This window comes from Lampetra fluviatilis, chromosome 3 (genome assembly GCF_964198595.1).
Source record: "Lampetra fluviatilis chromosome 3, kcLamFluv1.1, whole genome shotgun sequence".
NCBI classification, from domain to species: Eukaryota; Metazoa; Chordata; class Hyperoartia; order Petromyzontiformes; family Petromyzontidae; genus Lampetra; species Lampetra fluviatilis.
The window spans coordinates 9,297,238-9,322,495 of record NC_136277.1 but is presented as its reverse complement, the minus strand read 5'-3'; the positions used below and the strand labels follow the sequence as shown (position 1 = coordinate 9,322,495).

The following is a 25,258-nucleotide window of genomic DNA, read 5'->3' as shown; positions in this document are numbered from 1 at the left end:
GTATGTTACGCACAAAAAGGGGGTCAATTCCTAACGCATCATTTGAATTTGGAATGATCGAAATGTTAATTTTATGCCAAAAATAAGCTAACTTTGCCCCATGTGAGGATCGAACTCACGACCTTCAGATTATGAGACTGACGCGCTACCTACTGCGCTAATGAGGCTGATGTGAGGATCGAACTAACTAATTGGGATATTTCAAATATTGGGTATAAAGATGCACAACAATAAGAGGATAAGTATTTGATGAAACGTATGTAATGCACAAAAAGCGGATCAATTCTACACGTATAATTTGAAGTCGGTATTATAAAAATGTATATGTTGTACCAAGAAAAAAAGTAAGTTTGATAGTATTTTTTTTACCCTTTCATCTGGCAACAACACTGCACCTTTTTTTACGAGGAGTAATGGGTTTGCATTGACCACAATCCCTGCGGTTGGAATGGAAACAAAATACATTTGCCTCATGTGAGGCTCGAACTAACGACCCTTCCGATTATGAAGCTAAGGCACTACCTACTGCTTTAATGAGGCTGATGTTAGATAAGTATTATTCTAATTGACATATCTCAAATATTGGGATTCAATTGGAATGTATAAAGAGGCACAACAATACGAGGATCGGTTGTTGATGAACGTATTTTATGCACAAAAAGCGGATCAATTCCTAACGCATCATTTTAAGTGAGAATTAATATCAAAATGTACATTTTATGCCAAGAAAAAAATACTTTGCCCCATGTGAGGATCGAACTCCCGACCTTCAGATAATGAGACTGACGCGCTCCCTACTGCGCTAATGAGGCTGATCTTTATTAGTTTTGTTTAATTGGAATATCTCAAATATTGCCATTCAATTGGGAGGTATAAAGATGAACAACAATAAGAGGATAAGTAATTGATGAAACGTATGTTATGCGCAAAAAGCGGATCAATTCCAGGCGCATCATTTGAATTTGGAATTATTATCTAAATGTTAATTTAATTCCAAAAATAAGCTACCTTTGACCCCATGTGAAGATCGAACTTCACTACATTCAAATCATGACACTGACGCGCCACACTGTGCTAATGACGCTGAAACTAAGGCACTACCTAGTGCTCTGATGATGCTGATGTTAGATCAGTTTTATTCTAATTGGGATATCTCAAATATTGGGATTCAATTGGAAGGTATAAAGAGGCACAACAATAAGAGGATAGGTAGTTGATGACACGTATTTTATGCACAAAAAGCAGTTCAATTCCAAATACTTTGCCCCATGTGAGGCTCGAACTCACGACCTTCAGATTATGAGACTGACGCGCTACCTACTGCGCTAATGAGGCTGATATTAGTTATGTTTTGTCCTAAATGGAATATCTCAAATATTGGGATTCAATTGGAAGGTATAAAGAGGCACAACAATAAGAAGATAAGTATTTGATGAAACGTATATAATGCACAAAAATCGGATCAATTCCACACGCATAATTTGAAGTTGGTATTATGTAAATGTATATATTATGCCAAGAATAACATACGTTTGCCTCATGTGAGGATCGAACTAACGACATTCAGATTATGAAACTAAGGCACTACCTAATGCTCGAATGAGGCTGATGTGAGATCAGTTTTATTCTAATTGGAAAATCTCACATATTGGGAATCAATTGGAAGGTATAAAGATGCACAACAATAAGAGGATATGTAGTTAATGAAACGTATTTTATGCATAAAAAGCGGATCAATTCCTAACGCATCATTTGAAGTTGGAATTAATATCTAAATGTACATTTTATATAAAGAAAATAACACTTTGCCCCATGTGAGGATCGAACTCACGACCTTCAGATTATGAGACTGACGCACTACCTACTGCGCTAATGAGGCTGATATTTTATTAGTTTTGTTCTAATTGGAATATCTCAAATATTGGCATTCATTTGGAAGATATAAAGAGGCACAACAAACACGTGCCTTCGGAGTGGGCATGTAGGAACTTGGTTGGACAGCGCATTCGTGCGATCCGTGTCATGCGGCGCGTTACTTGGTGCTGAGCCCGCCCGAAGCGCTCTATCAAATACAAATCGAGGGCATGGCTATGCACGACAGACAGACAGACAAATGATCCTTGGTGGGCAGTGTGGAACTGTTGTTCCGACCTGTTTCAGAGGATAAGTATTTGATGAAACGCATGTTATGTCCAAAAATCGGATCAATTCCACACGCACAATTTGAAGTTGGTATTATATCAATGTATATATTATGCCAAGAATAAAATACGTTTGCCTCATGTGAGGATCGAACTAATGACATTCAGATTATGAATTTAAGCAACTACCTACTGCTCTAATGAGGCTGATGTTAGATCAGTTTTATTCTAATTGGGATATCTCAACTATTGGGATTCAAATGGAAGGTATAAAGAAGCACAACAAAAAGAGGATATGTAGTTAATGACACGTATTTTATGCATAAAAAGCGGATCAATTCCTAACGCATCATTTGATGTTGGAATTAATATCTAAATGTACATTTTATATAAAGAAAATAACACCTTGCCCCATGTGAGGATCGAACTCACGACCTTCAGATTATGAGACTGACGCGCTACCTACTGCGCTAATGAGGCTGGTATTTTATAAGTTTTGTTCTAATGGGAATATCTAAAATATTGGGATTCCATTGGAAGGTATAAAGAGGCACAACAATAAGAGGATAAGTAATTGATGAAACGTATGTTATGCACAAAAAGCGGATCAATTCCTAACGCATCATTAGAATTTGGAATGATAGAAATGTAAATTTTATGCCAAAAATAAGCTAACTTTTCCCCATGTGAGGATCGAACTCACGACCTTCAGATTCTAGATTTGAAGCTTTCGTGACTGCAAGGATTCATATTCTTAGGTTTTTTCGGTAAAGTCACGTAGGTAAAACATCAAAATTTATAAAAAAATAAAATAAAAATCACGACGTTTCGGAGGCAACACAAGTCTCCGTCATCAGGTGGGACCGTCACAGCCAGATTAGCTGCATCAAGTGAGGCAATGATTCAAGATGTAATCCCTTAAAAGCAAGTTGAGGGGGAGGAGAGGGGGGGGGGGCTCATCAGAATGTGGTAGCCAATGAATGGAACGTATCGGGAGGGAGGGGGGCGGGCTCAAAGACGGCACGGAGTGCCACGTACAACGCATCGGGAGGGGGAGGGGGGCGGGGCCAAAAGGATGGACGACGGCGTGGACGCGGTTGTGCGCAAGCAACTACTGCTGCACACGCCAACGCATTGGACAGAGAGGGGGGGGGAGGCCTGATACACATGATAGAAAAGAACGAAAATGCCCATGTTTATACCAATGCTGGCTGAACAATGAAGAGAGTACTGTTAAACACTGGGGATGTTAACACTCGGTAAAGTAAAGTAAAATAGTGCCTGTCAGATAAGATGGTCCAAAAAAGTGTAATTAAGTCTTTTTTGCGTGGTTGATAACATCTTTCCAATGATTACTAAGTTTGTACCCATCATCACGGTTGAAATTATGTCTGTGTTTGTATATTTGTATGGCGTCGTGTACGAACCTTTGATGGTAGCCAGGAGGTTTGCAGAGAACCTTGGTCTCGGAAAAGACAATTTCATGAGAGCCCACCGAGTTGTAGCAATGATCGGCAATGGCCGAAGAATCAGTTCTGCCGTGTTTCAGATCTGACTTGTGCTCACGGACATGATCAGAAACATGACGTTTTGTCTCTCCAATGTAGCAATCACCACAAATGCAACTCAATTTGTAGACTCCAGGATACTGTAAGTCAGGAACGACATCCTTCACAGATGGAATCAGATCACGGATTTTATGCACTGTACTGAATCGGACTTGGATCTTATGTTTGTTTAGAATTTTGGAGATCTTTTTGGTCACGCCTGCTATGTATGGTAACGTGATAGTTTTGGTCGGAGTTTCATGTGGCTGTTTCTGTGTGGTGGGAGAGACAGCTTGGCGGATAGTACGGTCAGAGTATCCGTTCATCCTGAGGGCCCGATGTACATGTCTTAATTCACCGGTCAGGTGGTGTTGGTCAGAAATGCCATGGGCTCTGTGGTATAGCGTTTTGATGAGATACTTCTTTTGAGATGGGTGGTGGTGGGAATCCGGTTTCAAGTAGGAATCTGTGTGGGTGGCATTCCTGTAGACAGAATGTCCCAAGGATCCGTCAGGCCTCCTCTCAAACAGAATATCCAAGAATGGTAGTTTACCGTCTTTCTCCACTTCCATGGTGAATCTGATGGATGGGTGTCTAGAATTGATGTGGTCCAAGAAGTGGTTCAATGCTGGGAGGCCATGTGGCCAGATGACGAAAGTGTCATCCACATACCTCTTCCACAGGGAAGGATGCAGGGTGGATGTCTGGATGGCGTCTGATTCAAACTTTTCCATGAACATGTTGGCTATAACTGTTGACAAGGGGGAGCCCATAGGGGTACCCTCATTCTGTTTGTAGAAGGTCCCATTCCAGGTAAAATAGGTGTTGGTGAGGCAATGCCTAACCAGCGCAGGTACATCAGAATTCAATCCATGTTGGACTAAGTCCTCAATTATTGTTAGGGTGTCCGGTACTGGGACTTTGGTAAACAAAGATACTACATCAAAGCTGACGAGGATGTCATCAGGAGATAGTACCATGTCCTTAACCATAGAGACTAATTGGGTTGAGTTGAGTACTGCCTAAGAGGTCTTGCCTGTGAAGGGGAGCAGAGTATCTGATAGAAAACGGGCTAGTTTGTACATAGGAGAGTTTATCGTCGACACGATGGGTCATAGCGGGGTGCCTTCCTTATGGATTTTGGGAACACCATAGAGTCTGGGAGGTCTTGCCGCCGATGGTTTTAGAGAGGGACGTTTGCTTGGTTCGATTAGGGAAGTCGAACTCGTGATGATACTGTTGGCTTTCGTCGTTAGGCTTTTAGTGGGATCGTTTTTAATTTTGGAGTAACTCCCATCATTAAGAAGGTCCAGGATTTTGTTGTTGTATGAATCTTTATCCATGATGACCGTGGCATTGCCCTTGTCTGCCGAGAGGATGACTATATCATCTCTCTGTTTTAGATCCGCGAGTTCAGAGCGTTCGTTTTTGCTTATGTTACTAGTGGGTTTCTTAGCATTCTTAAGAATAGTAGCTATTTCAGCTCTTGCTACATCCGCATGGATGTGTCCTATGCCTCTGAGGGCTACATCAATCTGAGAAATTATATCCTCTACTGGTATATATTTAGGGGTGACGGCGAAATGTATTCCTTTGGCCAGTACCGTTTTTAGATTGTCAGAAATTGGGATGTTACTCTGATTAATCACGGTCTTGTTAACATCCAGCTTTGCGATGTGTGGCTCTGGTTTCTTCTTAGATAGGAGGTTGAATTTAGAAATCAGGTTAGCTTTGCATTTGGCTGACATTGAGTCAGCAGAAGCAGAAGTCATGTTATCAACGTGGTTCCAGTCAGAAGGTGACATTTTTTGTGTTAACATTAAATGTGTTTGTAAGAGAGTCTTGTCTAAATTATCGAGTTCAGATCGGAGTAACCTTATTCTCTCCGAGATTAGTGATAGGCTAGCTTTAAATAAGATCTGTTTAGAGTTCGGTGAGGACACAGCAGCGGATGTGAGTGTGAAAGCGATGGGAATTACCTTGTTATCTCGGCATCTCATGAGGAAGGCCAGCGTCTCGAGAAGCTGTGACTTCTTGTCTCGTTGTCTGTTAAAAACTCTAACAGATAGGTGGAATTCCTCCCCGTAGAGGGCATTAATTCTAGATTTGAAGCTTTCTTGACTGCAAGGATTCATATTCTTAGGTTTTTTCGGTAAAGTCACGTAGGTAAAACATCACAATTAATAAAAAATTAAAATAAAATAAAAATCACGACCTTATTAGACTGACGCTCTACCTACTGCGCTAATGAGGTTGATTTTTATTAGTTTTGTTATTATTGGAATATCTCAAATATTGGCATTCAATTGGAAGGTATAAAGAGGCACAACAATAAGAGGATAAGTAATTGATGAAACGTATGTTACGCACAAAAAGGGGGTCAATTCCTAACGCATCATTTGAATTTGGAATGATCGAAATGTTAATTTTATGCCAAAAATAAGCTAACTTTGCCCCATGTGAGGATCGAACTCACGACCTTCAGATTATGAGACTGACGCGCTACCTACTGCGCTAATGAGGCAGATGTAAGGATCTAACTAACTAATTGGGATATTTCAAATATTGGGTATAAAGATGCACAACAATAAGAGGATAAGTATTTGATGAAACGTATGTAATGCACAAAAAGCGGATCAATTCTACACGTATAATTTGAAGTCGGTATTATAAAAATGTATATGTTGTACCAAGAAAAAAAGTAAGTTTGGTAGTATTTTTTTTACCCTTTCATCTGGCAACAACACTGCACCTTTTTTACGAGGAGTAATGGGTTTGCATTGACCACAATCCCTGCGGTTGGAATGGAAACAAAATACATTTGCCTCATGTGAGGATCGAACTAACGACCCTTCCGATTATGAAGCTAAGGCACTACCTACTGCTTTAATGAGGCTGATGTTAGATAAGTATTATTCTAATTGAGATATCTCAAATATTGGGATTCAATTGGAATGTATAAAGAGGCACAACAATACGAGGATCGGTTTTTGATGAACGTATTTTATGCACAAAAAGCGGATCAATTCCTAACGCATCATTTTAAGTGAGAATTAATATCAAAATGTACATTTTATGCCAAGAAAAAAATACTTTGCCCCATGTGAGGATCGAACTCCCGACCTTCAGATAATGAGACTGACGCGCTCCCTACTGCGCTAATGAGGCTGATCTTTATTAGTTTTGTTTAATTGGAATATCTCAAATATTGCCATTCAATTGGGAGGTATAAAGATGAACAACAATAAGAGGATAAGTAATTGATGAAACGTATGTTATGCGCAAAAAGCGGATCAATTCCAGGCGCATCATTTGAATTTGGAATTATTATCTAAATGTTAATTTAATTCCAAAAATAAGCTACCTTTGACCCCATGTGAAGATCGAACTTCACTACATTCAAATCATGACACTGACGCGCCACACTGTGCTAATGACGCTGAAACTAAGGCACTACCTAGTGCTCTGATGATGCTGATGTTAGATCAGTTTTATTCTAATTGGGATATCTCAAATATTGGGATTCAATTGGAAGGTATAAAGAGGCACAACAATAAGAGGATAGGTAGTTGATGACACGTATTTTATGCACAAAAAGCGGTTCAATTCCAAACGCATAATTTGAAGTCGGAATTAATATCTAAATGTACATTTTATGCCAAGAAAAAAATACTTTGCCCCATGTGAGGATCGAACTCACGACCTTCAGATTATGATACTGACGCGCTACCTACTGCACTAATGAGGCTGATATTTTATTAGTTTTGTTCTAATTGGAATATCTCAAATATTGGCATTCAATTGGAAGATATAAAGAGGCACAACAAACACGTGCCTACGGAGTGGGCAGGTAGGAACTTGGTTGGACAGCGCATTCGTGCGATCCGTGTCATGCGGTGCGTCACTTGGTGCTGAGCCCGCCCGAAGCGCTCTATCAAATACAAATCGAGGGCATGGCTATGCACGACAGACAGACAGACAAATGATCCTTGGTGGGCAGTGTGGAACTGTTGTTCCGACCTGTTTCAGAGGATAAGTATTTGATGAAACGCATGTTATGTCCAAAAATCGGATCAATTCCACACGCACAATTTGAAGTTGGTATTATATCAATGTATATATTATGCCAAGAATAAAATACGTTTGCCTCATGTGAGGATCGAACTAATGACATTCAGATTATGAATTTAAGCAACTACCTACTGCTCTAATGAGGCTGATGTTAGATCAGTTTTATTCTAATTGGGATATCTCAACTATTGGGATTCAAATGGAAGGTATAAAGAAGCACAACAAAAAGAGGATATGTAGTTAATGACACGTATTTTATGCATGAAAGCGGATCAATTCCAACGCATCATTTGAAGTTGGAATTAATATCTAAATGTACATTTTATATGAAGAAAATGACACCTTGCCCCATGTGAGGATCGAACTCACGACCTTCAGATTATGAGACTGACGCGCTACCTACTGCGCTAATGAGGCTGATATTAGTTATGTTTTGTCCTAAATGGAATATCTCAAATATTGGGATTCAATTGGAAGGTATAAAGAGGCACAACAATAAGAAGATAAGTATTTGATGAAACGTATATGATGCACAAAAATCGGATCAATTCCACGCGCATAATTTGAAGTTGGTATTATGTAAATGTATATATTATGCCAAGAATAACATACGTTTGCCTCATGTGAGGATCGAACTAACGACATTCAGATTATGAAACTAAGGCACTACCTAATGCTCGAATGAGGTTGATGTGAGATCAGTTTTATTCTAATTGGAAAATCTCACATATTGGGAATCAATTGGAAGGTATAAAGATGCACAACAATAAGAGGATATGTAGTTAATGAAACGTATTTTATGCATAAAAAGCGGATCAATTCCTAACGCATCATTTGAAGTTGGAATTAATATCTAAATGTACATTTTATATAAGGAAAATAACACTTTGCCCCATGTGAGGATCGAACTCACGACCTTCAGATTATGAGACTGACGCGCTACCTACTGCGCTAATGAGGCTGATAGTTTATTAGTTTTGTTCTAATTGGAATATCTAAAATATTGGGATTCTATTGGAAGGTATAAAGAGGCACAACAAACACATTCCTTCGGAGTGGGCTGGTAGGAACTCGGTTGGACAGCGCATTCATGCGATCCGTGTCACGCTGCGCAAGCTGCGTGGTACTGTGTGTCACGTGGTGCTGAGCCCGCCCGAAGCACTCTATGAATTACAAATCGAGGGCGTAGCTGTGCACGACAGACAGACAGACAAATAATCCCTGGTGGGCAGTTTGGAACTGTTGTTCCTACCTGTATAAGAGAATAAGTATTTGATGAAACGTATGTTTTGCATATAAAGCGGATCAATTCTACACGTATAATTTGAAGTCGGTATTATATAAATGTATATGTTGTGCCAAGAATAAAATAAGTTTGATAATATATATATTTTTTACCCTTTCATCTGGCAACAACACTGCACCTTTTTTACAAGGAGTAATGGGTTTGCATTGACCACAATACCTGCGGTTGGAATGGAAACAAAATACATTTGCCTCATGTGAGGATCGAACTAACGACCCTTCCGATGATGAAGCTAAGGCACGACGTACTGCTCTAATGAGGCTGATGTTAGATCAGTTTTATTCTAATTGGGATATCTCAACTATTGGGATTCAAATGGAAGGTATAAAGAAGCACAACAAAAAGAGGATATGTAGTTAATGACACGTATTTTATGCATAAAAACAGGATCAATTCCTAACGCATCATTTGAAGTTGGAATTAATATCTAAATGTACATTTCATACAAAGAAAATAACACCATGCCCCATGTGAGGATCGAACTCACGACCTTCAGATTATGAGACTGACGCGCTACCTACTGCGCTAATGCGGCTGATGTTAGTGAAGTTTTGTCCTAAATGGAATATCTCAAATATTGGGATTTAATTGGAAGGTATAAAGAGGCACAACAATAAGAAGATAAGTCATTGATGAAACGTATGTTACGCACAAAAAGGGGGTCAATTCCTAACGCATCATTTGAATTTGGAATGATCGAAATGTTAATTTTATGCCAAAAATAAGCTAACTTTGCCCCATGTGAGGATCGAACTCACGACCTTCAGATTATGAGACTGACGCGCTACCTACTGCGCTAATGAGGCTGATGTGAGGATCGAACTAACTAATTGGGATATTTCAAATATTGGGTATAAAGATGCACAACAATAAGAGGATAAGTATTTGATGAAACGTATGTAATGCACAAAAAGCGGATCAATTCTACACGTATAATTTGAAGTCGGTATTATAAAAATGTATATGTTGTACAAAGAAAAAAAGTAAGTTTGATAGTATTTTTTTTTACCCTTTCATCTGGCAACAACACTGCACCTTTTTTTACGAGGAGTAATGGGTTTGCATTGACCACAATCCCTGCGGTTGGAATGGAAACAAAATACATTTGCCTCATGTGAGGCTCGAACTAACGACCCTTCCGATTATGAAGCAAAGGCACTACCTACTGCTTTAATGAGGCTGATGTTAGATAAGTATTATTCTAATTGACATATCTCAAATATTGGGATTCAATTGGAATGTATAAAGAGGCACAACAATACGAGGATCGGTTGTTGATGAACGTATTTTATGCACAAAAAGCGGATCAATTCCTAACGCATCATTTTAAGTGAGAATTAATATCAAAATGTACATTTTATGCCAAGAAAAAAATACTTTGCCCCATGTGAGGATCGAACTCCCGACCTTCAGATAATGAGACTGACGCGCTCCCTACTGCGCTAATGAGGCTGATCTTTATTAGTTTTGTTTAATTGGAATATCTCAAATATTGGCATTCAATTGGGAGGTATAAAGATGAACAACAATAAGAGGATAAGTAATTGATGAAACGTATGTTATGCGCAAAAAGCGGATCAATTCCAGGCGCATCATTTGAATTTGGAATTATTATCTAAATGTTAATTTAATTCCAAAAATAAGCTACCTTTGACCCCATGTGAGGATCGAACTTCACTACATTCAAATCATGACACTGACGCGCCACACTGTGCTAATGACGCTGAAACTAAGGCACTACCTAGTGCTCTGATGATGCTGATGTTAGATCAGTTTTATTCTAATTGGGATATCTCAAATATTGGGATTCAATTGAAATGTATAAAGAGGCACACCAATAAGAGGATAGGTAGTTGATGACACGTATTTTATGCACAAAAAGCGGTTCAATTCCAAACGCATAATTTGAAGTCGGAATTAATATCTAAATGTACATTTTATGCCAAGAAAAAATACTTTGCCCCATGTGAGGATCGAACTCACGACCTTCAGATTATGAGACTGACGCGCTACCTACTGCGCTAATGAGGCTGATATTAGTTATGTTTTGTCCTAAATGGAATATCTCAAATATTGGGATTCAATTGGAAGGTATAAAGAGGCACAACAATAAGAAGATAAGTATTTGATGAAAAGTATATAATGCACAAAAATCGGATCAATTCCACACGCATAATTTGAAGTTGGTATTATGTAAATGTATATATTATGCCAAGAATAACATACGTTTGCCTCATGTGAGGATCGAACTAACGACATTCAGATTATGAAACTAAGGCACTACCTAATGCTCGAATGAGGCTGATGTGAGATCAGTTTTATTCTAATTGGAAAATCTCACATATTGGGAATCAATTGGAAGGTATAAAGATGCACAAAAATACGAGGATATGTAGTTAATGACACGTATTTTATGCGTAAAAAGCGGATCAATTCCTAACGCATCATTTGAAGTTGGAATTAATATCTTAATGTTCATTTTATGTAAAGAAAATAACACTTTGCCCCATGTGAGGATCGAACTCACGACCTTCAGATTATGATACTGACAGCGCTACCTACTGCACTAATGAGGCTGATATTTTATTAGTTTTGTTCTAATTGGAATATCTAAAATATTGGCATTCAATTGGAAGATATAAAGAGGCACAACAAACACGTGCCTACGGAGTGGGCAGGTAGGAACTTGGTTGGACAGCGCATTCGTGCGATCCGTGTCATGCGGTGCGTCACTTGGTGCTGAGCCCGCCCGAAGCGCTCTATCAAATACAAATCGAGGGCATGGCTATGCACGACAGACAGACAGACAAATGATCCTTGGTGGGCAGTGTGGAACTGTTGTTCCGACCTGTTTCAGAGGATAAGTATTTGATGAAACGCATGTTATGTCCAAAAATCGGATCAATTCCACACGCACAATTTGAAGTTGGTATTATATCAATGTATATATTATGCCAAGAATAAAATACGTTTGCCTCATGTGAGGATCGAACTAATGACATTCAGATTATGAATTTAAGCAACTACCTACTGCTCTAATGAGGCTGATGTTAGATCAGTTTTATTCTAATTGGGATATCTCAACTATTGGGATTCAAATGGAAGGTATAATGAAGCACAACAAAAAGAGGATATGTAGTTAATGACACGTATTTTATGCATGAAAGCGGATCAATTCCAACGCATCATTTGAAGTTGGAATTAATATCTAAATGTACATTTTATATGAAGAAAATGACACCTTGCCCCATGTGAGGATCGAACTCACGACCTTCAGATTATGAGACTGACGCGCTACCTACTGCGCTAATGAGGCTGATATTAGTTATGTTTTGTCCAAAATGGAATATCTCAAATATTGGGATTCAATTGGAAGGTATAAAGAGGCACAACAATAAGAAGATAAGTATTTGATGAAACGTATATGATGCACAAAAATCGGATCAATTCCACGCGCATAATTTGAAGTTGGTATTATGTAAATGTATATATTATGCCAAGAATAACATACGTTTGCCTCATGTGAGGATCGAACTAACGACATTCAGATTATGAAACTAAGGTACTACCTAATGCTCGAATGAGGCTGATGTGAGATCAGTTTTATTCTAATTGGAAAATCTCACATATTGGGAATCAATTGGAAGGTATAAAGATGCACAACAATAAGAGGATATGTAGTTAATGAAACGTATTTTATGCATAAAAAGCGGATCAATTCCTAACGCATCATTTGAAGTTGGAATTAATATCTCAATGTACATTTTATATAAAGAAAATAACACTTTGCCCCATGTGAGGATCGAACTCACGACCTTCAGATTATGAGACTGACGCGCTACCTACTGCGATAATGAGGCTGATATTTTATTAGTTTTGTTCTAATTGGAATATCTAAAATATTGGGATTCTATTGGAAGGTATAAAGAGGCACAACAAACACATTCCTTCGGAGTGGGCTGGTAGGAACTTGGTTGGACAGCGCATTCATGCGATCCGTGTCACGCTGCGCAAGCTGCGTGGTACTGTGTGTCACGTGGTGCTGAGCCCGCCCGAAGCACTTTATGAATTACAAATCGAGGGCGTAGCTGTGCACGACAGACAGACAGACAAATAATCCCTGGTGGGCAGTTTGGAACTGTTGTTCCTACCTGTATAAGATAATAAGTATTTGATGAAACGTATGTTTTGCATATAAAGCGGATCAATTCTACACGTATAATTTGAAGTCGGTATTATATAAATGTATATGTTGTGCCAAGAATAAAATAAGTTTGATAATATATATATTTTTTACCCTTTCATCTGGCAACAACACTGCACCTTTTTTACAAGGAGTAATGGGTTTGCATTGACCACAATACCTGCGGTTGGAATGGAAACAAAATACATTTGCCTCATGTGAGGATCGAACTAACGACCCTTCCGATGATGAAGCTAAGGCACGACGTACTGCTCTAATGAGGCTGATGTTAGATCAGTTTTATTCTAATTGGGATATCTCAACTATTGGGATTCAAATGGAAGGTATAAAGAAGCACAACAAAAAGAGGATATGTAGTTAATGACACGTATTTTATGCATAAAAACCGGATCAATTCCTAACGCATCATTTGAAGTTGGAATTAATATCTAAATGTACATTTCATACAAAGAAAATAACACCATGCCCCATGTGAGGATCGAACTCACGACCTTCAGATTATGAGACTGACGCGCTACCTACTGCGCTAATGCGGCTGATGTTAGTGAAGTTTTGTCCTAAATGGAATATCTCAAATATTGGGATTTAATTAGAAGGTATAAAGAGGGTCTACAATAAGAAGATAAGTCATTGATGAAACGTATGTTACGCACAAAAAGGGGGTCAATTCCTAACGCATCATTTGAATTTGGAATGATCGAAATGTTAATTTTATGCCAAAAATAAGCTAACTTTGCCCCATGTGAGGATCGAACTCACGACCTTCAGATTATGAGACTGACGCGCTACCTACTGCGCTAATGAGGCTGATGTGAGGATCGAACTAACTAATTGGGATATTTCAAATATTGGGTATAAAGATGCACAACAATAAGAGGATAAGTATTTGATGAAACGTATGTAATGCACAAAAAGCGGATCAATTCTACACGTATAATTTGAAGTCGGTATTATAAAAATGTATATGTTGTACCAAGAAAAAAAGTAAGTTTGATAGTATTTTTTTTACCCTTTCATCTGGCAACAACACTGCACCTGTTTTTTACGAGGAGTAATGGGTTTGCATTGACCACAATCCCTGCGGTTGGAATGGAAACAAAATACATTTGCCTCATGTGAGGCTCGAACTAACGACCCTTCCGATTATGAAGCTAAGGCACTACCTACTGCTTTAATGAGGCTGATGTTAGATAAGTATTATTCTAATTGACATATCTCAAATAAAGGGATTCAATTGGAATGTATAAAGAGGCACAACAATACGAGGATCGGTTGTTGATGAACGTATTTTATGCACAAAAAGCGGATCAATTCCTAACGCATCATTTTAAGTGAGAATTAATATCAAAATGTACATTTTATGCCAAGAAAAAAATACTTTGCCCCATGTGAGGATCGAACTCCCGACCTTCAGATAATGAGACTGACGCGCTCCCTACTGCGCTAATGAGGCTGATCTTTATTAGTTTTGTTTAATTGGAATATCTCAAATATTGCCATTCAATTGGGAGGTATAAAGATGAACAACAATAAGAGGATAAGTAATTGATGAAACGTATGTTATGCGCAAAAAGCGGATCAATTCCAGGCGCATCATTTGAATTTGGAATTATTATCTAAATGTTAATTTAATTCCAAAAATAAGCTACCTTTGACCCCATGTGAAGATCGAACTTCACTACATTCAAATCATGACACTGACGCGCCACACTGTGCTAATGACGCTGAAACTAAGGCACTACCTAGTGCTCTGATGATGCTGATGTTAGATCAGTTTTATTCTAATTGGGATATCTCAAATATTGGGATTCAATTGGAAGGTATAAAGAGGCACAACAATAAGAGGATAGGTAGTTGATGACACGTATTTTATGCACAAAAAGCGGTTCAATTCCAAATACTTTGCCCCATGTGAGGATCGAACTCACGACCTTCAGATTATGAGACTGACGCGCTACCTACTGCGCTAATGAGGCTGATATTAGTTATGTTTTGTCCTAAATGGAATATCTCAAATATTGGGATTCAATTGGAAGGTATAAAGAGGCACAACAATAAGAAGATAAGTATTTGATGAAACGTATATAATGCACAAATATCGGATCAATTCCACACGCATAATTTGAAGTTGGTATTATGTAAATGTATATATTATGCCAAGAATAACATACGTTTGCCTCATGTGAGGATCGAACTAACGACATTCAGATTATGAAACTAAGGCACTACCTAATGCTCGAATGAGGCTGATGTGAGATCAGTTTTATTCTAATTGGAAAATCTCACATATTGGGAATCAATTGGAAGGTATAAAGATGCACAACAATAAGAGGATATGTAGTTAATGACACGTATTTTATGCGTAAAAAGCGGATCAATTCCTAACGCATCATTTGAAGTTGGAATTAATATCTAAATGTACATTTTATATAAAGAAAATAACACTTTGCCCCATGTGAGGATCGAACTCACGACCTTCAGATTATGAGACTGACGCACTACCTACTGCGCTAATGAGGCTGATATTTTATTAGTTTTGTTCTAATTGGAATATCTCAAATATTGGCATTCATTTGGAAGATATAAAGAGGCACAACAAACACGTGCCTTCGGAGTGGGCAGGTAGGAACTTGGTTGGACAGCGCATTCGTGCGATCCGTGTCATGCGGCGCGTTACTTGGTGCTGAGCCCGCCCGAAGCGCTCTATCAAATACAAATCGAGGGCATGGCTATGCACGACAGACAGACAGACAAATGATCCTTGGTGGGCAGTGTGGAACTGTTGTTCCGACCTGTTTCAGAGGATAAGTATTTGATGAAACGCATGTTATGTCCAAAAATCGGATCAATTCCACACGCACAATTTGAAGTTGGTATTATATCAATGTATATATTATGCCAAGAATAAAATACGTTTGCCTCATGTGAGGATCGAACTAATGACATTCAGATTATGAATTTAAGCAACTACCTACTGCTCTAATGAGGCTGATGTTAGATCAGTTTTATTCTAATTGGGATATATCAACTATTGGGATTCAAATGGAAGGTATAAAGAAGCACAACAAAAAGAGGATATGTAGTTAATGACACGTATTTTATGCATAAAAAGCGGATCAATTCCTAACGCATCATTTGAAGTTGGAATTAATATCTAAATGTACATTTTATATGAAGAAAATGACACCTTGCCCCATGTGAGGATCGAACTCACGACCTTCAGATTATGAGACTGACGCGCTACCTACTGCGCTACTGAGGCTGATATTAGTTATGTTTTGTCCTAAATGGAATATCTCAAATATTGGGATTCAATTGGAAGTTATAAAGAGGCACAACAATAAGAAGATAAGTATTTGATGAAACGTATATGATGCACAAAAATCGGATCAATTCCACGCGCATAATTTGAAGTTGGTATTATGTAAATGTATATATTATGCCAAGAATAACATACGTTTGCCTCATGTGAGGATCGAACTAACGACATTCAGATTATGAAACTAAGGCACTACCTAATGCTCGAATGAGGCTGATGTGAGATCAGTTTTATTCTAATTGGAAAATCTCACATATTGGGAATCAATTGGAAGGTATAAAGATGCACAATAATAAGAGGATATGTAGTTAATGACACGTATTTTATGCATAAAAAGCGGATCAATTCCTAACGCATCATTTGAAGTTGGAATTAATATCTAAATGTACATTTTATATAAAGAAAATAACACTTTGCCCCATGTGAGGATCGAACTCACGACCTTCAGATTATGAGACTGACGCGCTACCTACTGCGCTAATGAGGCTGGTATTTTATAAGTTTTGTTCTAATGGGAATATCTAAAATATTGGGATTCCATTGGAAGGTATAAAGAGGCACAACAAACACGTGCCTTCGGAGTGGGCAGGTAGGAACTTGGTTGGACAGCGCATTCGTGCGATCCGTGTCATGCGGCGCGTCACTTGGTGCTGAGCCCGCCCGAAGCGCTCTATCAAATACAAATCGAGGGCATGGCTATGCACGACAGACAGACAGACAGACAAATGATCCTTGGTGGGCAGTGTGGAACTGTTGTTCCGACCTGTTACAGAGGAAAAGTATTTGATGAAACGCATGTTATGTCCAAAAATCGGATCAATTCCACACGCACAATTTGAAGTTGGTAATATATCAATGTATATATTATGCCAAGAATAAAATACGTTTGCCTCATGTGAGGATCGAACTAATGACATTCAGATTATGAATTTAAGCAACTACCTACTGCTCTAATGAGGCTGATGTTAGATCAGTTTTATTCTAATTGGGATATCTCAACTATTGGGATTCAAATGGAAGGTATAAAGAAGCACAACAAAAAGAGGATATGTAGTTAATGACACGTATTTTATGCATAAAAAGCGGATCAATTCCTAACGCATCATTTGATGTTGGAATTAATATCTAAATGTACATTTTATATAAAGAAAATAACACCTTGCCCCATGTGAGGATCGAACTCACGACCTTCAGATTATGAGACTGACGCGCTACCTACTGCGCTAATGAGGCTGGTATTTTATAAGTTTTGTTCTAATGGGAATATCTAAAATATTGGGATTCCATTGGAAGGTATAAAGAGGCACAACAATAAGAGGATAAGTAATTGATGAAACGTATGTTATGCACAAAAAGCGGATCAATTCCTAACGCATCATTAGAATTTGGAATGATAGAAATGTAAATTTTATGCCAAAAATAAGCTAACTTTTCCCCATGTGAGGATCGAACTCACGACCTTCAGATTCTAGATTTGAAGCTTTCGTGACTGCAAGGATTCATATTCTAAGGTTTTTTCGGTAAAGTCACGTAGGTAAAACATCAAAATTTATAAAAAAATAAAATAAAAATCACGACGTTTCGGAGGCAACACAAGTCTCCGTCATCAGGTGGGACCGTCACAGCCAGATTAGCTGCATCAAGTGAGGCAATGATTCAAGATGTAATCCCTTAAAAGCAAGTTGAGGGGGAGGAGAGGGGGGGGGGGGCTCATCAGAATGTGGTAGCCAATGAATGGAACGTATCGGGAGGGAGGGGGGCGGGCTCAAAGACGGCACGGAGTGCCACGTACAACGCATCGGGAGGGGGAGGGGGGCGGGGCCAAAAGGATGGACGACGGCGTGGACGCGGTTGTGCGCAAGCAACTACTGCTGCACACGCCAACGCATTGGACAGAGAGGGGGGGGGGAGGCCTGATACACATGATAGAAAAGAACGAAAATGCCCATGTTTATACCAATGCTGGCTGAACAATGAAGAGAGTACTGTTAAACACTGGGGATGTTAACACTCGGTAAAGTAAAGTAAAATAGTGCCTGTCAGATAAGATGGTCCAAAAAAGTGTAATTAAGTCTTTTTTGCGTGGTTGATAACATCTTTCCAATGATTACTAAGTTTGTACCCATCATCACGGTTGAAATTATGTCTGTGTTTGTATATTTGTATGGCGTCGTGTACGAACCTTTGATGGTAGCCAGGAGGTTTGCAGAGAACCTTGGTCTCGGAAAAGACAATTTCATGAGAGCCCACCGAGTTGTAGCAATGATCGGCAATGGCCGAAGAATCAGTTCTGCCGTGTTTCAGATCTGACTTGTGCTCACGGACATGATCAGAAACATGACGTTTTGTCTCTCCAATGTAGCAATCACCACAAATGCAACTCAATTTGTAGACTCCAGGATACTGTAAGTCAGGAACGACATCCTTCACAGATGGAATCAGATCACGGATTTTATGCACTGTACTGAATCGGACTTGGATCTTATGTTTGTTTAGAATTTTGGAGATCTTTTTGGTCACGCCTGCTATGTATGGTAACGTGATAGTTTTGGTCGGAGTTTCATGTGGCTGTTTCTGTGTGGTGGGAGAGACAGCTTGGCGGATAGTACGGTCAGAGTATCCGTTAATCCTGAGGGCCCGATGTACATGTCTTAATTCACCGGTCAGGTGGTGTTGGTCAGAAATGCCATGGGCTCTGTGGTATAGCGTTTTGATGAGATACTTCTTTTGAGATGGGTGGTGGTGGGAATCCGGTTTCAAGTAGGAATCTGTGTGGGTGGCATTCCTGTAGACAGAATGTCCCAAGGATCCGTCAGGCCTCCTCTCAAACAGAATATCCAAGAATGGTAGTTTACCGTCTTTCTCCACTTCCATGGTGAATCTGATGGATGGGTGTCTAGAATTGATGTGGTCCAAGAAGTGGTTCAATGCTGGGAGGCCATGTGGCCAGATGACGAACGTGTCATCCACATACCTCTTCCACAGGGAAGGATGCAGGGTGGATGTCTGGATGGCGTCTGATTCAAACTTTTCCATGAACATGTTGGCTATAACTGTTGACAAGGGGGAGCCCATAGGGGTACCCTCATTCTGTTTGTAGAAGGTGCCATTCCAGGTAAAATAGGTGTTGGTGAGGCAATGCCTAACCAGCGCAGGTACATCAGAATTCAATCCATGTTGGACTAAGTCCTCAATTATTGTTAGGGTGTCCGGTACTGGGACTTTGGTAAACAAAGATACTACATCAAAGCTGACGAGGATGTCATCAGGAGATAGTACCATGTCCTTAACCATAGAGACTAATTGGGTTGAGTTGAGTACTGCCTAAGAGGTCTTGCCTGTGAAGGGGAGCAGAGTATCTGATAGAAAACGGGCTAGTTTGTACATAGGAGAGTTTATCGTCGACTCGATGGGTCATAGCGGGGTGCCTTCCTTATGGATTTTGGGAACACCATAGAGTCTGGGAGGTCTTGCCGCCGATGGTTTTAGAGAGGGACGTTTGCTTGGTTCGATTAGGGAAGTCGAACTCGTGATGATACTGTTGGCTTTCGTCGTTAGGCTTTTAGTGGGATCGTTTTTAATTTTGGAGTAACTCCCATCATTAAGAAGGTCCAGGATTTTGTTGTTGTATGAATCTTTATCCATGATGACCGTGGCATTGCCCTTGTCTGCCGAGAGGATGACTATATCATTTCTCTGTTTTAGATCCGCGAGTTCAGAGCGTTCGTTTTTGCTTATGTTACTAGTGGGTTTCTTAGCATTCTTAAGAATAGTAGCTATTTCAGCTCTTGCTACATCCGCATGGATGTGTCCTATGCCTCTGAGGGCTACATCAATCTGAGAAATTATATCCTCTACTGGTATATATTTAGGGGTGACGGCGAAATGTATTCCTTTGGCCAGTACCGTTTTTAGATTGTCAGAAATTGGGATGTTACTCTGATTAATCACGGTCTTGTTAACATCCAGCTTTGCGATGTGTGGCTCTGGTTTCTTCTTAGATAGGAGGTTGAATTTAGAAATCAGGTTAGCTTTGCATTTGGCTGACATTGAGTCAGCAGAAGCAGAAGTCATGTTATCAACGTGGTTCCAGTCAGAAGGTGACATTTTTTGTGTTAACATTAAATGTGTTTGTAAGAGAGTCTTGTCTAAATTATCGAGTTCAGATCGGAGTAACCTTATTCTCTCCGAGATTAGTGATAGGCTAGCTTTAAATAAGATCTGTTTAGAGTTCGGTGAGGACACAGCAGCGGATGTGAGTGTGAAAGCGATGGGAATTACCTTGTTATCTCGGCATCTCATGAGGAAGGCCAGCGTCTCGAGAAGCTGTGACTTCTTGTCTCGTTGTCTGTTAAAAACTCTAACAGATAGGTGGAATTCCTCCCCGTAGAGGGCATTAATTCTAGATTTGAAGCTTTCTTGACTGCAAGGATTCATATTCTTAGGTTTTTTCGGTAAAGTCACGTAGGTAAAACATCACAATTAATAAAAAATTAAAATAAAATAAAAATCACGACCTTATTAGACTGACGCTCTACCTACTGCGCTAATGAGGCTGATTTTTATTAGTTTTGTTATTATTGGAATATCTCAAATATTGGCATTCAATTGGAAGGTATAAAGAGGCACAACAATAAGAGGATAAGTAATTGATGAAACGTATGTTACGCACAAAAAGGGGGTCAATTCCTAACGCATCATTTGAATTTGGAATGATCGAAATGTTAATTTTATGCCAAAAATAAGCTAACTTTGCCCCATGTGAGGATCGAACTCACGACCTTCAGATTATGAGACTGACGCGCTACCTACTGCGCTAATGAGGCTGATGTGAGGATCGAACTAACTAATTGGGATATTTCAAATATTGGGTATAAAGATGCACAACAATAAGAGGATAAGTATTTGATGAAACGTATGTAATGCACAAAAAGCGGATCAATTCTACACGTATAATTTGAAGTCGGTATTATAAAAATGTATATGTTGTACCAAGAAAAAAAGTAAGTTTGGTAGTATTTTTTTTACCCTTTCATCTGGCAACAACACTGCACCTTTTTTACGAGGAGTAATGGGTTTGCATTGACCACAATCCCTGCGGTTGGAATGGAAACAAAATACATTTGCCTCATGTGAGGATCGAACTAACGACCCTTCCGATTATGAAGCTAAGGCACTACCTACTGCTTTAATGAGGCTGATGTTAGATAAGTATTATTCTAATTGAGATATCTCAAATATTGGGATTCAATTGGAATGTATAAAGAGGCACAACAATACGAGGATCGGTTTTTGATGAACGTATTTTATGCACAAAAAGCGGATCAATTCCTAACGCATCATTTTAAGTGAGAATTAATATCAAAATGTACATTTTATGCCAAGAAAAAAATACTTTGCCCCATGTGAGGATCGAACTCCCGACCTTCAGATAATGAGACTGACGCGCTCCCTACTGCGCTAATGAGGCTGATCTTTGAGAGTTTTGTTTAATTGGAATATCTCAAATATTGGCATTCAATTGGGAGGTATAAAGATGAACAACAATAAGAGGATAAGTAATTGATGAAACGTATGTTATGCGCAAAAAGCGGATCAATTCCAGGCGCATCATTTGAATTTGGAATTATTATCTGAATGTTAATTTAATTCCAAAAATAAGCTACCTTTGACCCCATGTGAGGATCGAACTTCACTACATTCAAATCATGACACTGACGCGCCACACTGTGCTAATGACGCTGAAACTAAGGCACTACCTAGTGCTCTGATGATGCTGATGTTAGATCAGTTTTATTCTAATTGGGATATCTCAAATATTGGGATTCAATTGGAAGGTATAAAGAGGCACAACAATAAGAGGATAGGTAGTTGATGACACGTATTTTATGCACAAAAAGCGGTTCAATTCCAAACGCATAATTTGAAGTCGGAATTAATATCTAAATGTACATTTTATGCCAAGAAAAAAATACTTTGCCCCATGTGAGGATCGAACTCACGACCTTCAGATTATGATACTGACGCGCTACCTACTGCACTAATGAGGCTGATATTTTATTAGTTTTGTTCTAATTGGAATATCTCAAATATTGGCATTCAATTGGAAGATATAAAGAGGCACAACAAACACGTGCCTACGGAGTGGGCAGGTAGGAACTTGGTTGGACAGCGCATTCGTGCGATCCGTGTCATGCGGTGCGTCACTTGGTGCTGAGCCCGCCCGAAGCGCTCTATCAAATACAAATCGAGGGCATGGCTATGCACGACAGACAGACAGACAAATGATCCTTGGTGGGCAGTGTGGAACTGTTGTTCCGACCTGTTTCAGAGGATAAGTATTTGATGAAACGCATGTTATGTCCAAAAATCGGATCAATTCCACACGCACAATTTGAAGTTGGTATTATATCAATGTATATATTATGCCAAGAATAAAATACGTTTGCCTCATGTGAGGATCGAACTAATGACATTCAGATTATGAATTTAAGCAACTACCTACTGCTCTAATGAGGCTGATGTTAGATCAGTTTTATTCTAATTGGGATATCTCAACTATTGGGATTCAAATGGAAGGTATAAAGAAGCACAACAAAAAGAGGATATGTAGTTAATGACACGTATTTTATGCATGAAAGCGGATCAATTCCAACGCATCATTTGAAGTTGGAATTAATATCTAAATGTACATTTTATATGAAGAAAATGACACCTTGCCCCATGTGAGGATCGAACTCACGACCTTCAGATTATGAGACTGACGCGCTACCTACTGCTCTAATGAGGCTGATATTAGTTATGTTTTGTCCTAAATGGAATATCTCAAATATTGGGATTCAATTGGAAGGTATAAAGAGGCACAACAATAAGAAGATAAGTATTTGATGAAACGTATATGATGCACAAAAATCGGATCAATTCCACGCGCATAATTTGAAGTTGGTATTATGTAAATGTATATATTATGCCAAGAATAACATACGTTTGCCTCATGTGAGGATCGAACTAACGACATTCAGATTATGAAACTAAGGCACTACCTAATGCTCGAATGAGGCTGATGTGAGATCAGTTTTATTCTAATTGGAAAATCTCACATATTGGGAATCAATTGGAAGGTATAAAGATGCACAACAATAAGAGGATATGTAGTTAATGAAACGTATTTTATGCATAAAAAGCGGATCAATTCCTAACGCATCATTTGAAGTTGGAATTAATATCTAAATGTACATTTTATATAAGGAAAATAACACTTTGCCCCATGTGAGGATCGAACTCACGACCTTCAGATTATGAGACTGACGCGCTACCTACTGCGCTAATGAGGCTGATAGTTTATTAGTTTTGTTCTAATTGGAATATCTAAAATATTGGGATTCTATTGGAAGGTATAAAGAGGCACAACAAACACATTCCTTCGGAGTGGGCTGGTAGGAACTCGGTTGGACAGCGCATTCATGCGATCCGTGTCACGCTGCGCAAGCTGCGTGGTACTGTGTGTCACGTGGTGCTGAGCCCGCCCGAAGCACTCTATGAATTACAAATCGAGGGCGTAGCTGTGCACGACAGACAGACAGACAAATAATCCCTGGTGGGCAGTTTGGAACTGTTGTTCCTACCTGTATAAGAGAATAAGTATTTGATGAAACGTATGTTTTGCATATAAAGCGGATCAATTCTACACGTATAATTTGAAGTCGGTATTATATAAATGTATATGTTGTGCCAAGAATAAAATAAGTTTGATAATATATATATTTTTTACCCTTTCATCTGGCAACAACACTGCACCTTTTTTACAAGGAGTAATGGGTTTGCATTGACCACAATACCTGCGGTTGGAATGGAAACAAAATACATTTGCCTCATGTGAGGATCGAACTAACGACCCTTCCGATGATGAAGCTAAGGCACGACGTACTGCTCTAATGAGGCTGATGTTAGATCAGTTTTATTCTAATTGGGATATCTCAACTATTGGGATTCAAATGGAAGGTATAAAGAAGCACAACAAAAAGAGGATATGTAGTTAATGACACGTATTTTATGCATAAAAACAGGATCAATTCCTAACGCATCATTTGAAGTTGGAATTAATATCTAAATGTACATTTCATACAAAGAAAATAACACCATGCCCCATGTGAGGATCGAACTCACGACCTTCAGATTATGAGACTGACGCGCTACCTACTGCACTAATGCGGCTGATGTTAGTGAAGTTTTGTCCTAAATGGAATATCTCAAATATTGGGATTTAATTGGAAGGTATAAAGAGGCACAACAATAAGAAGATAAGTCATTGATGAAACGTATGTTACGCACAAAAAGGGGGTCAATTCCTAACGCATCATTTGAATTTGGAATGATCGAAATGTTAATTTTATGCCAAAAATAAGCTAACTTTGCCCCATGTGAGGATCGAACTCACGACCTTCAGATTATGAGACTGACGCGCTACCTACTGCGCTAATGAGGCTGATGTGAGGATCGAACTAACTAATTGGGATATTTCAAATATTGGGTATAAAGATGCACAACAATAAGAGGATAAGTATTTGATGAAACGTATGTAATGCACAAAAAGCGGATCAATTCTACACGTATAATTTGAAGTCGGTATTATAAAAATGTATATGTTGTACAAAGAAAAAAAGTAAGTTT

General features: G+C 38.9%; 26 non-coding genes across 26 annotated transcripts; all 26 read right to left on the bottom strand.

Moving 5' to 3' along the window:
* Positions 1-94: 94 nt before the first annotated feature.
* On the bottom strand, positions 95-167 carry TRNAM-CAU (transfer RNA methionine (anticodon CAU)). The gene has a single exon. It is a non-coding gene; the product is annotated as a tRNA-Met (tRNA).
* Positions 168-1,262: 1,095 nt separating this feature from the next.
* On the bottom strand, positions 1,263-1,335 carry TRNAM-CAU (transfer RNA methionine (anticodon CAU)). Its single transcript has one exon. It is a non-coding gene; the product is annotated as a tRNA-Met (tRNA).
* A 471-nt stretch (positions 1,336-1,806) lies between these two features.
* Positions 1,807-1,879, bottom strand: TRNAM-CAU (transfer RNA methionine (anticodon CAU)). Its single transcript has one exon. It is a non-coding gene; the product is annotated as a tRNA-Met (tRNA).
* A 669-nt stretch (positions 1,880-2,548) lies between these two features.
* Positions 2,549-2,621, bottom strand: TRNAM-CAU (transfer RNA methionine (anticodon CAU)). The gene has a single exon. It is a non-coding gene; the product is annotated as a tRNA-Met (tRNA).
* Positions 2,622-6,139: 3,518 nt separating this feature from the next.
* Positions 6,140-6,212, bottom strand: TRNAM-CAU (transfer RNA methionine (anticodon CAU)). Its single transcript has one exon. It is a non-coding gene; the product is annotated as a tRNA-Met (tRNA).
* Positions 6,213-7,363: 1,151 nt separating this feature from the next.
* TRNAM-CAU (transfer RNA methionine (anticodon CAU)) lies at positions 7,364-7,436 on the bottom strand. The gene has a single exon. It is a non-coding gene; the product is annotated as a tRNA-Met (tRNA).
* Positions 7,437-8,103: 667 nt separating this feature from the next.
* On the bottom strand, positions 8,104-8,176 carry TRNAM-CAU (transfer RNA methionine (anticodon CAU)). Its single transcript has one exon. It is a non-coding gene; the product is annotated as a tRNA-Met (tRNA).
* A 471-nt stretch (positions 8,177-8,647) lies between these two features.
* Positions 8,648-8,720, bottom strand: TRNAM-CAU (transfer RNA methionine (anticodon CAU)). Its single transcript has one exon. It is a non-coding gene; the product is annotated as a tRNA-Met (tRNA).
* An 807-nt stretch (positions 8,721-9,527) lies between these two features.
* On the bottom strand, positions 9,528-9,600 carry TRNAM-CAU (transfer RNA methionine (anticodon CAU)). The gene has a single exon. It is a non-coding gene; the product is annotated as a tRNA-Met (tRNA).
* Positions 9,601-9,798: 198 nt separating this feature from the next.
* TRNAM-CAU (transfer RNA methionine (anticodon CAU)) lies at positions 9,799-9,871 on the bottom strand. Its single transcript has one exon. It is a non-coding gene; the product is annotated as a tRNA-Met (tRNA).
* Positions 9,872-11,023: 1,152 nt separating this feature from the next.
* TRNAM-CAU (transfer RNA methionine (anticodon CAU)) lies at positions 11,024-11,096 on the bottom strand. Its single transcript has one exon. It is a non-coding gene; the product is annotated as a tRNA-Met (tRNA).
* Positions 11,097-12,308: 1,212 nt separating this feature from the next.
* Positions 12,309-12,381, bottom strand: TRNAM-CAU (transfer RNA methionine (anticodon CAU)). The gene has a single exon. It is a non-coding gene; the product is annotated as a tRNA-Met (tRNA).
* Positions 12,382-12,852: 471 nt separating this feature from the next.
* On the bottom strand, positions 12,853-12,925 carry TRNAM-CAU (transfer RNA methionine (anticodon CAU)). The gene has a single exon. It is a non-coding gene; the product is annotated as a tRNA-Met (tRNA).
* Positions 12,926-13,732: 807 nt separating this feature from the next.
* On the bottom strand, positions 13,733-13,805 carry TRNAM-CAU (transfer RNA methionine (anticodon CAU)). Its single transcript has one exon. It is a non-coding gene; the product is annotated as a tRNA-Met (tRNA).
* Positions 13,806-14,003: 198 nt separating this feature from the next.
* On the bottom strand, positions 14,004-14,076 carry TRNAM-CAU (transfer RNA methionine (anticodon CAU)). Its single transcript has one exon. It is a non-coding gene; the product is annotated as a tRNA-Met (tRNA).
* Positions 14,077-15,172: 1,096 nt separating this feature from the next.
* On the bottom strand, positions 15,173-15,245 carry TRNAM-CAU (transfer RNA methionine (anticodon CAU)). The gene has a single exon. It is a non-coding gene; the product is annotated as a tRNA-Met (tRNA).
* A 471-nt stretch (positions 15,246-15,716) lies between these two features.
* TRNAM-CAU (transfer RNA methionine (anticodon CAU)) lies at positions 15,717-15,789 on the bottom strand. Its single transcript has one exon. It is a non-coding gene; the product is annotated as a tRNA-Met (tRNA).
* A 669-nt stretch (positions 15,790-16,458) lies between these two features.
* Positions 16,459-16,531, bottom strand: TRNAM-CAU (transfer RNA methionine (anticodon CAU)). Its single transcript has one exon. It is a non-coding gene; the product is annotated as a tRNA-Met (tRNA).
* A 471-nt stretch (positions 16,532-17,002) lies between these two features.
* Positions 17,003-17,075, bottom strand: TRNAM-CAU (transfer RNA methionine (anticodon CAU)). Its single transcript has one exon. It is a non-coding gene; the product is annotated as a tRNA-Met (tRNA).
* Positions 17,076-17,748: 673 nt separating this feature from the next.
* TRNAM-CAU (transfer RNA methionine (anticodon CAU)) lies at positions 17,749-17,821 on the bottom strand. The gene has a single exon. It is a non-coding gene; the product is annotated as a tRNA-Met (tRNA).
* Positions 17,822-21,341: 3,520 nt separating this feature from the next.
* On the bottom strand, positions 21,342-21,414 carry TRNAM-CAU (transfer RNA methionine (anticodon CAU)). Its single transcript has one exon. It is a non-coding gene; the product is annotated as a tRNA-Met (tRNA).
* Positions 21,415-22,565: 1,151 nt separating this feature from the next.
* On the bottom strand, positions 22,566-22,638 carry TRNAM-CAU (transfer RNA methionine (anticodon CAU)). Its single transcript has one exon. It is a non-coding gene; the product is annotated as a tRNA-Met (tRNA).
* A 667-nt stretch (positions 22,639-23,305) lies between these two features.
* Positions 23,306-23,378, bottom strand: TRNAM-CAU (transfer RNA methionine (anticodon CAU)). Its single transcript has one exon. It is a non-coding gene; the product is annotated as a tRNA-Met (tRNA).
* A 471-nt stretch (positions 23,379-23,849) lies between these two features.
* On the bottom strand, positions 23,850-23,922 carry TRNAM-CAU (transfer RNA methionine (anticodon CAU)). The gene has a single exon. It is a non-coding gene; the product is annotated as a tRNA-Met (tRNA).
* Positions 23,923-24,729: 807 nt separating this feature from the next.
* TRNAM-CAU (transfer RNA methionine (anticodon CAU)) lies at positions 24,730-24,802 on the bottom strand. Its single transcript has one exon. It is a non-coding gene; the product is annotated as a tRNA-Met (tRNA).
* A 198-nt stretch (positions 24,803-25,000) lies between these two features.
* TRNAM-CAU (transfer RNA methionine (anticodon CAU)) lies at positions 25,001-25,073 on the bottom strand. Its single transcript has one exon. It is a non-coding gene; the product is annotated as a tRNA-Met (tRNA).
* Between the last annotated feature and the right edge of the window lie 185 nt (positions 25,074-25,258).